Source organism: Passer domesticus, chromosome 2 (assembly GCF_036417665.1).
Source record: "Passer domesticus isolate bPasDom1 chromosome 2, bPasDom1.hap1, whole genome shotgun sequence".
NCBI lineage: Eukaryota > Metazoa > Chordata > Aves > Passeriformes > Passeridae > Passer > Passer domesticus.
The window spans coordinates 14,500,569-14,510,852 of NC_087475.1; positions in this window are offsets into that span (position 1 = coordinate 14,500,569).

Genomic DNA, 10,284 nt, shown 5'->3' on the forward strand with positions numbered 1-10,284 from the left:
ATGTAATAGCAGAAGTATGTTGACTGTACTCTGTTTACTAACACTAAACCAACACTTACTAAAAGTTTGTTGCTCTTATCCCCTCTCCCTACAGGGAGGATTGTTTGAGCTATTCACTTTCTAAATTACAGCAGATTTTCCCCCTTTTTTCTATAGGTACCTGCCACTTGGTTCTCAGGGAAAGGAAAAATGATGATTGTAGACTTGCACCTTGCAGTAGAAGCCTAGTTTGCTGAGGTCTTTAAGTGTCAAAAGTCTTGGAGTTCCTCACATGGAACTTGGAGTACTCACACATAAAACCAATTTGAAAAAAAAACCCTTTATCTCCACATAAGTCAGTCCTTGTCCTTGTGCAACAAGGTTCTGCTGTGCCTAGGAGCCGAGTTTCCTGACCTAACAGGGACAACCAAGTCTTGGAGAACTTGATTCTGCAAAATACTGGCTGTCCTGAGCTTGTAAGGAAGGGAGAAAGTTGTAGATGCTCTATGTTTAACAGGGTGAATTCTTACTGCTTTTAAAGCAACTGCCCATGTGGTTGTCTTTTTCTTTCCCCAGTAGTTTTAACAACTTTCTATCTCAGTATCTCATAAATACATTACTAATAAATCACAGTCTTTACACTGCATTCTCCTGAATTACCGTGGAGAGCACAACACACTGATTTTTTGCTGCTGCACAGGAGGGCCCAGAGCCATCCCATCCTGTGGCACTGATCACCCTCTGATGGAGGATGGGAGAGCAGAGGTGGGAATAGAGGCTTCTGCACTCCTGTCCAAAGCAGGGGAGACTGAGGGAAAGGAGCACCTGGCAGCACTAACCTGAGATGTGCTGTCTTTGCTTGCTGACCATTTCCTTCTTAGCTCGACAACAAACCAGTTCTGAAATTACTTGGGCTTGGCACTGAATTCTTGATGTGAAGTTAAAAAGATTTGAAAAGGTGACATATGGCCCAAGAAATGATAAGGACAGGGTGCCTCTCACTCACAGAAATATAGGAGATGGTTACAACACTCAGCAATTATATGGAATTTCTTAAAAACCTGCCTTGTCTTTTTTACCACCTGCAAAGGGGATCAGGATAATACACCCTGGGGACATCTCTCCTTCCATCCCACTATTTCATGTCAGCTCACAAAGGGAATGTGGCTGGAAACAAACCAACTCCTGGAAGTCTCAAAGTTGTCTTGGCTCCTAGCTCTCTGGAAGGCTTCTTTGCTGAGATGTCTTATCTCCGTGGAAGTACAAACCAACCCACATTCTTTTTTTGTTTTTAGAATCATTGCAGTCACTTTGAACACTAGATATACATTCAGATAAAAAATAGTAAAGCAAAGGGCTAAGTTCTTGATTATTTACTGGCAACAAAGTTACAGTAAAGAAAAATGAAGAAACAAATAAATGCAAACTTTAAATATACTTCACACTTTCAATTGCTCCATCTGTCATAAAGGATTTCTTTGTGAAAGCTGGAGACATTTCTGTTCCTGTTTCAGAGCTGTTCCTCGGGTGGGGCTTCTCTGTGTCCCTTCCCCCTCACACTGCAGACAAAACTGTTTGTTGTCTCTGCTGATGAGTGCAGATGAGGGACAAATAATTCCCCAAAACTTCTGAACCTCTGTAAGGAGATCACAATTGGCTGTCTGAAACACTGTTAAAATCACAGAAGGACTTAGCCCTGACATAAACACAGAATGGCTTTAACTCAGGCCTGGTGAGGTCTGGCTAGCACATCCTGGGCTGGGTAATGCATCCAGACAAAAATTCCCCAATTATGCCAAAATGTGTGGAGGGACAACTGCCCCTAAGCATGCTGACAGTCAAAACAAGATCACCCCAAGGTATGGGACAGATGGCACCTGTGACCACCAAAGTGTCCCCCTGGCCCCTGCATATGCCTTTGGATTCCTGAAACTTGGACTGTCAGTTAAGGCACTTGGTGGGAACTTGAAATAAAATAAAAGTGGTACCATCCTCTTCCTGTTATCTCAGGCCTAGAGGGGAGGTAAACGAGGTGGGGGAGAGGAACAAATCACTGCAAAGAATCCCCAAGGGAAGAAAACTCAGCAACTGTGCTGAGGGCAGCTCCTGTTACCTACAAGAAGGCTTTATAGAAGAGGGGCCTTGTAAAATCATGTCTCAGGCCTGTTACTTGAGCTTAGTAGAAAAGGAATGTGGGAAAGAGACTCAGCTGAATTTGGGGTAGAAAAACAAGTTATGGTGCGTTCACATCGTGGTGCATGGTGGTTGGTTAAATTTAATTTGTTATGATTTAAGCTGTGTAAACTGATAACCGCCTAACTGCTTAAAAAGGCCGAGTTTTTGCAATAAAAGACATTATTGATAAATCACAGTCTTTACACTGCATTCTCCTGTGGCTCCCCTAAAGTGGCTCTCCTTTGCACTGCCTGGGGACTCTGCATCACTACAGACCCTCACCCCACAAGCTCCCACTGGGTGGAGGCAATTCTGGCAGAGGGAGATCGTGCACAGCCCACGGAATCAAAAACCCACCTAATCAAAAGAAGAGAAAGACTGAGCATGGGACTGATTAGCACTGGAAGCAAGAGAATCATTTAACTAGTAGAATCAGAAAACTGTGTACCCAGTGAGCAATAACTCCTTTGTTTGCTAAAATGTGTAAGTAGTAAAAAGTTTTGAAACCTTGCGGAACCCATCACTGAGAAGACCAGGGTGAAGAAGGACAATGGGATGCTGCTGGATCCACGGGTGGGGGTATGTTTCTACTTAATCTCTCTCTTTCCCTCCTCTTTCCCCCTCCATCTTTTCTATTTCCTTCTGCCTCTCTCTCTACCTCACATTTATGCATAAATAAAATCTGTACTATTGACTTCAGCCTATGGTCTTGTTTGCACCTCAACTTGGGTGGAGTCATCTCTCCAATAAAAGGATCATAAGGTGGACCCTCCGCCACCCTCTGGTTTATTTTGTTTTTAAATTCTGATCTTTTAGCTTAAACTGCTCTGCGTTTAAGATACATACAGAATCTTTGTAGTGCTTATTTTTCACCCTTACCCCTTCCTCAATTGCAATGTTGCTGTGCATCTATAATGTAACATTTGTCCCAAGGTTTCTCAGGCATGGTTGGGTTGTTTTTTTTTAAGAAGATTTAGATTTGTTTTTCTTCCCTTAACCTTTTATGATACTAGATTTAACACAGATGCAAGGAGTATGGGCCATGGAACAAGTACCTGTCTCCAGTGATGTTAAGTTTAAGAGATGTTGCTTTATTCAATTCTAAAGTGGCTCAATCATTTATTATTTGCATGCCTTGATGATATTTGGATCTTGCAGGCAAATCTTGTCCTTTATGATGATGTGAGATCTCAGTACCTTTGTGATGTTATCCTAGAATTACAGCTATTTATGCCCAGAAAAAGTATTTTTAGCATTTCAGTCTGGACCTTATAGGAAACAAAATATTGATCTGAACTTCAGCTAGAAATCTTGATCACCAGTAAAGCTTTTATTTGATTTTCTTGTCTATGTCTACATGGCTTCCTACAGTACTACATCTCTACTATATCTGTAGTTCTGTAAAAATAAATTTACCAATGATGTCACTGTAACTTTGCTAATTAATACATATCACACCATTTTTAAGAGCTGCTTGTAAATTTTTATTCCTTAACATAAATTTGCCACATGCAATGTAATTCCTTTCCAAAATGGCTCAGACATCTCACTTACAACTCACTTACAATCACCCTTCCAGGCTAGTTAAGGTAAGGCAGTTCAAGATATGATTCATCATGATATATATGAGATTATGCTTTCAAATTTATCCTTGGCTCCGTCTCTTAACATTTTAACTAAATGCTGAGCTGACAGCTGGTGTCAATGCACAAGCTTTGCATTTTTCCTTGCTTTTATGAGACTTTACAAGATCTCTGCAATAGTAATAGTATTTTCCTCAAAAAAAATTAGTATTATATGAGGGAAAGTGATAGAAAAATTAGTACATTCCTGAGGAGTCTAAAAATAAATGTTGATAGAAAAAGGGTCTGATGTGCCATGTAGACCATTCTGCACAAATTAGCTGTTACTTATTTGTCAGAAATAATCCTACACATTGGAGAATGAAGCCATGATTTGGGAAAAAGTGGAGAGACAGGTTATCTGATTATGGCATATTCCTTACAGGAGAAAGTACTAAGCCAGTTTTAGTACATGTTTTAGCACATATATATTTTATGTATGTGCTCCCAGGAATTTTGACCCTGTTAACAATGTGTCAAAGAAGAGAAAAATTGAAAATTAAAAATAAAAATAAAAAAAAAAACAACCAAACAAAACAACCCACAATAATTTAGAGACAAAATATCTCTTAGAATAGCAGTTTTGGTATTATTAATAAGTGATTACATCTTGGAGAGGGACAAATATACAGAGAAATCAATGCTAATTCATTTGGATCATTCAGCAACATTAAATATGATAGACTACAAATCCATGCTGGGTTCCTGGTGGCTCTCTAGCAGCAGATATTTCTGTGCTTCAGTTACTCTACAAATCCTTGAAATCTCACCAAAACATAAGCTGAAGCAAATGGGGGTTTTGACCTGAATATTTATTTCTGGTCAAAAAAAAAAAAAAAAGGTAAATTTTGATTTGGCTTTCACAGGTATTTAAAAGTTGCTAGAGAAAGAAAATTTTTCTGTGTTTTCTTCAGCAGGTTTATTTCTCACATTTCCTGACCTTGGGAGTGTTCTGAGCCATGGGTGGGAGTTCATCAAATCATTAGGCATGCTGATAGCTTCCCAGTAAGGGATCTAGAGATGACAGAAGATTTCTGGTCTTTCTGCTGAAGTGGTTTGAAGCCCTTCTTACTCTGTGGGACTGTTTGCTGTTTTCAGACACAGTCAGAGGCTGTTGCTTGTCTCCCTGTTGATACACAAACTCACAGCTGTTCTTTTTTCTAGACTGTCTTTTCTATATTTGGCCATGCATCAGTAATCCTCAAAAAGATTGGACACAACCATAACTAGTGCTGAGGAAAGCTTAGAAAATTTGACTAAGCAGGATGTGGGTGGTAGACTTATGTGAGTACTGCTCAAATTGGTTAAGAACAGATTTGGCATCTGCATTTTCTCATGGATTAGTTGAGTGAATAACTTTGGCTTGTGAGGTTGTTTAGGAACATTTCATTTGAAAAATTTGCACTGGGTGCTAAAGTCATATGACATTTTATTTCCCTCATGGGATTACTGAGATATTGCTGGTTTAAAAACTGTGACATGAAAGCCCAGTGACAACTGTTAACAACATATTAAGATCAATAATCCTCATGAGAAAGACCTTGCATCATGTAAGTTTTACTCAAAGTCTGACACATCTGTCCTTGGTATCAGTTGTTGTAATTCTACTGACACCACTGCTGTAATGCTCTTCTATGCAATCTGAAGATCTGCTCTTTAGAATAGGATCACTGTGGTGTGTTTGCTCCTTTTCCTAGCCATAGTTCTTCTGTTGTGAACACTGAATTATCTGTATGAATTTTTAGTTAAAAATTGGCTATTAATTTATAGCCAAGCCTGTGAAACCCCTGGGGGTTCAGTTACTGATGCTGCTATCGACACTGACTCATAGACCATGACCCACTCTAGCAGTTTATTGCACAGGCTTGTGAAGAGTTTGCAGTGGGAAGAAGGAGCTTGCAATCCCAGGCTAGGATGTGAGACAACTGATGTTGATAGTATATTGAGGAGGCCAGGAAAACAAGCAGGCAAAGTGGCTCAGCATGGTACAGTGACCTCAGCGCACACAGAGCTCAGTGTTGACATATTTTGTAGACATCAGGGAAGAGAGTGCTTCAAGAAGGCATATAAGCATGTCTTTTTTTTTTTTTTTTTTTTTCCCCTAGCAGTAACAGAAGGTGCTTAGCTGAAAACCTAAGTGAAAAATAAAACACGTATCTTGGACTAGGCAGTAGTAAGATACAGCTACTGATGCAAAGATAGTAAGGAAGGAAAAAACTGAAAATTACTTTGAATTTCTATTGTATTTGAGAAAGCTGATGTTTAGCAAGATCTAGAAATAGCAACTGGCTGAACTCAAGGGCTAAGTGTGCAAATACATTAATGAATCATATTTCATTAGACACAGCTAGCCCTGTCCAGTGAAAAGAGTGAGGCAGGAACTTCCAGCATTGATTCTGCTTAGAGAGACCTACCTTGCTGATGACTTTAAGATGCAGTTCAATGTAGTGATTTGCTGCTGAGTGTGATTAATGTATTGGTACTTGTAGATCACCCTTTCTCCCAGTTTCACAGTTGAAATAAGGGACATTTCAGCTGAGGTTTGAAGAGCACATCCAGCAGGTGAAGTGTCAGTAGTATATAGCTCTTACTGCAGAAGGTTCTTCCTGCTGTGCTCTGGCAGAGCACAGCTCTCACTCTTAAGGCATAAGACAAGCTCCTCTCCCCTGAGGTTTTTCATGTACTGAGTGTCAGCTGACTGAACTCCTGAAAATGCTTCCCATATTTTGCTCTATGTCAAGTTGTTCTGGAAATGCTCCGAGTACATACTTATCACAAACAAAACAGCAATAAGAATTTTTAAAACAAATGACTGAATCAGTGCTTTACGAGGGCCATTTACATTAGACAAGCACTGACTGATCTTATGCCAAAGCACTCTCTTTCGGACTATTAGCAAAATAAAAGGTTCATATGTTTCAATATCTCTGGTCTAGCTAAAGACATCAGGCTGAAATATGCTGGAGTTAGATATAGCCATAATATTTTCATATGGGATGTCAGTTAGAAAGTGCAAAGGCTTCAGGAAATGAAATAACAAGCTTAGTAATGGTGGGAGATTAGACGGAGAATATGGTTAATGTAATTAGAAATAGTTTCAATCAAGGAACGAGTTCATCATACAAGTGTTCTTCCAGAGAGAAGGCACTTTCCATGAATGACTTTTGCTGCCCTGGCTTCTCGATCTTCATGCAAAATTAAGACTCATCAAAATTACATGGCCTATAAACTAAGCCACTTCAGTTTAGTGTCACCCAGATGAAATATTGGAGTGTGACCATGGCACTTGGTAATAAACTGATTTTAAAAGAATAGGTAGGGAAATCTGTGGTGCTGAGAAAGCAATAAAAAACTATATATAAAAGAGGAACCCAAAGAAGGAATGAGGCTTCCAATGAATGACAGGGAAAATCAGGGAAACAATTGAAGAAAGAAATGTCATTCTAACCTTTAAAAATATTAAAAAATTAATGTCTTTGAAATATCATCAACCCCCATATCCTGTAAACAAATCTATATTTGTGGGCCTTCATGTCTGTCTTCACAATGTTCTTTAAATGTGAAAAGTGTCACTGTGGTGGCCTAAGGAGAACCTAAGAGATGATGTGAGATGAGTTACAACCACTGGGAAAAGAATGCTGAAATTTCCATATCCTCTTTTCCTTCTGGATTACACTTTGGATTACATATAATTTATAACCTAGGATGACACCTGGGAAACGCTTCAAGAAATTATACTCTGAAAAGCCTCTTTACACCTGACACAAATCTGTTTAGCACGTGTATTTATCAGATTTACTTATGTTCCTGCACAACTCAAAGGTGTTGATAGATGTAATAGAGCTGGTAAGTTCCAAGTGCCTGCTTTCTGCTACTGTAGCAGGCATGGATGGTAGATGGTAAAATGGAAAGGACTGACTGGTTGATTATCAGATCTGCTTTTTTCAATTTTTTAAAATGTATTTATGAATATATCATTATCTATGCAATCATCTCTGAGCAATGGTCCCAAACCATCAAATACTGGTGCTGCCATCTGGCAACCTGCAGCCAAATTCTGTTGAAAATCAAGTGAAAAACAAGTTATAAATCCCTAGCTGATGCTGTAAAGTGTCATGTGGCATTTTCAGTAGTTATGGATGTAAATCATTCATAATCCAATATCAAACTGAAAAGAGCAAATGGGTTTGCCTCTGTGGTTAAAAAGAATAAGGTATTGATTACCATAACACATGAACAACTTGAAACCTGATATAAACCCTCTGAGTGCTGAGAGCTGTGAGCTGGAACAGTCATGTGTTACACATGGGCCTCATGAGATTTAAAAGCAATTGTGCTACAAAAATAGCTAGTTATTAAAAGAGTTCTGTAAAAATTATTTTAATGGCATTTTCTGCAGAGCTAGAACAATTAGTAGCTTGCAATCAAACTAATAGCTTTTTATTAACTAAGTTGAGCAAGATTTCACAGATTTGTTGTTAAAACTGATGCTGGGTGTATTTTCAGTGGCAGGGTGACAATGTGAACTACTGCAGGATGGCAGAGGGAGTTAAAAAGCACTTTGGCACTTTCAGGGGCTTCTACACTATGATAGTTAGAAAATGAACCTAAAAAATCTGTGTGTTTGTTTGGGGAAGAGGTTTGGTTAAGACCCTACAGATAAAGCATTTAAGGATCCTTCTACCTGCTTGGGATTTTCTCTGCTTTCCTCCCCTCGTGGTGATGGCTGAGATCCCACCAGCTGCTATAATGAGATGACAATGTGTAAGTGCACTAGCTTGAATCAATATCCAGCTCTAGCCAGCAAGCAGCTTTCAGGATACTACTTCCAACTGATAGATCCTGGAAACAACCATGGAACAGGGTGAATATTCATTCACATTTTTAAGGAACTTCTCTTTGACTGTACTCACACTTACTCCCTTTCTTGTTTACTCAAATGTTTTTGTAAAGTAGTTTGCTGGCAACGGTATTTATGGAAATTGACAATTATAGCAAATACTGCAAATGATAGATTTCTTTTTTTTTCACATCCGCAGCAAGGCTTGCAAGGAAAGCCATGTATTGCATTCAGAGTCATGGAACAAAAATGTATTGCTTTATTATCCTGTAAACCAAAATGCTTTTAGCTGAAGATGCTCAAAACGGGCAAGATATATTTTGCTGATCAGCTAAAAGAAAAAAAATCTACACAGAGGCTATTGTGACTACATCACAATGCAGATATTGTGGTATGCTGCTGGACAATATGAAAACAGAAGAAAAAAGATATGTTTGATTGTTGAACTGTGTGTTTATACTGAAATGTGTAGCTGACCTTATGAGGGATATAAAGATCCTTTTTGCTTTATTGGGTATTAAAAGAAACAGTTGGTGGATCTATGAAGACAGAGAACCTCCTGTAAACCAAAGGAGAGAGGTTTTAGGTTTATAGCTAAAGGTTTAAGCCATTTGGGCCCTCCTTTCACCCTGCAGTGTGAACATGTACGAGGGAAGTGGGAAGAGGGAGGTCATTCTAGGTGTCTGAAGGCAAAAGTTCAGGTTAGTATTTAACCCACTAGGAACAAAGTAATGTACTGCTACCACTGGCAAAGCTGATTTTTGTGGTGAGTTCTGGGGAAAAGCAGGGCATGATGGGGCTGGGGAAGCTTGGAGATACTTTGCTGGGTTGAATTTCTCTCTCCCTTTCCCCTTTGCAAGTCCCCTGAACTCCTCATCTGGTCTGGCCTTGCTTAAGTGGAATGTGTAATGGTTAATTGTTGTCATATTGAAGTTGACAATGTGTGTTGATAATACTTCATATTATATGAATATAAAAGTTACATGAAACCTCATTGGGATCCATTGAACATGTTGAAGACCCCTGTAACGATGTACACAGATCTAGGAGCGCTTGGAAAAACAGCTGCTGTGATTTTAAGAAACTTAAATGCCCTGAAGTGTTATTTATTTGGTGACATATGACAAATTGCTCTGCAAGAACTAGATGATTGCAACTTAAAAATAAATTAAAGCCCCTCTCTGGGTGTCCTGCTCAATTTTGATATACAACGCTCTAAACAGGAATCTTGGCTGCCTGGAATGTGCAACATTTAAAGAATCAATTAACATTATAGAACTCTGGCAAAGTTTCCTATCATCATTACTGTGTCTTCACTTTGTTACCTTGTATTTTGCATCTTCTCTCATGCTTTATCTCTTATACATCTGTTTCTAATGTTAATTAAAGCCGATTTAGCTCTCAATGTGTAGGAGTATATATTAGTGTATTTGCTGGTGGGCTGATGGGCAATGATCCTACTTCATCCTTCTCTTCTTGGCCTGACCACTACACCAGGGGTACAAGCGAGGAAGATTAAATGGCTTCTGGACTGCTGGCTTTTATCTGTGGATGATCTAGTTCCATTTCAGACTGCAGGAGCTTTGTCAGCAGAATTCATCTGAATTTGCTTCTACCCCTACCTGGATAGCATCACATGCCACCCCAACACATAGAGGGAGAACTAAT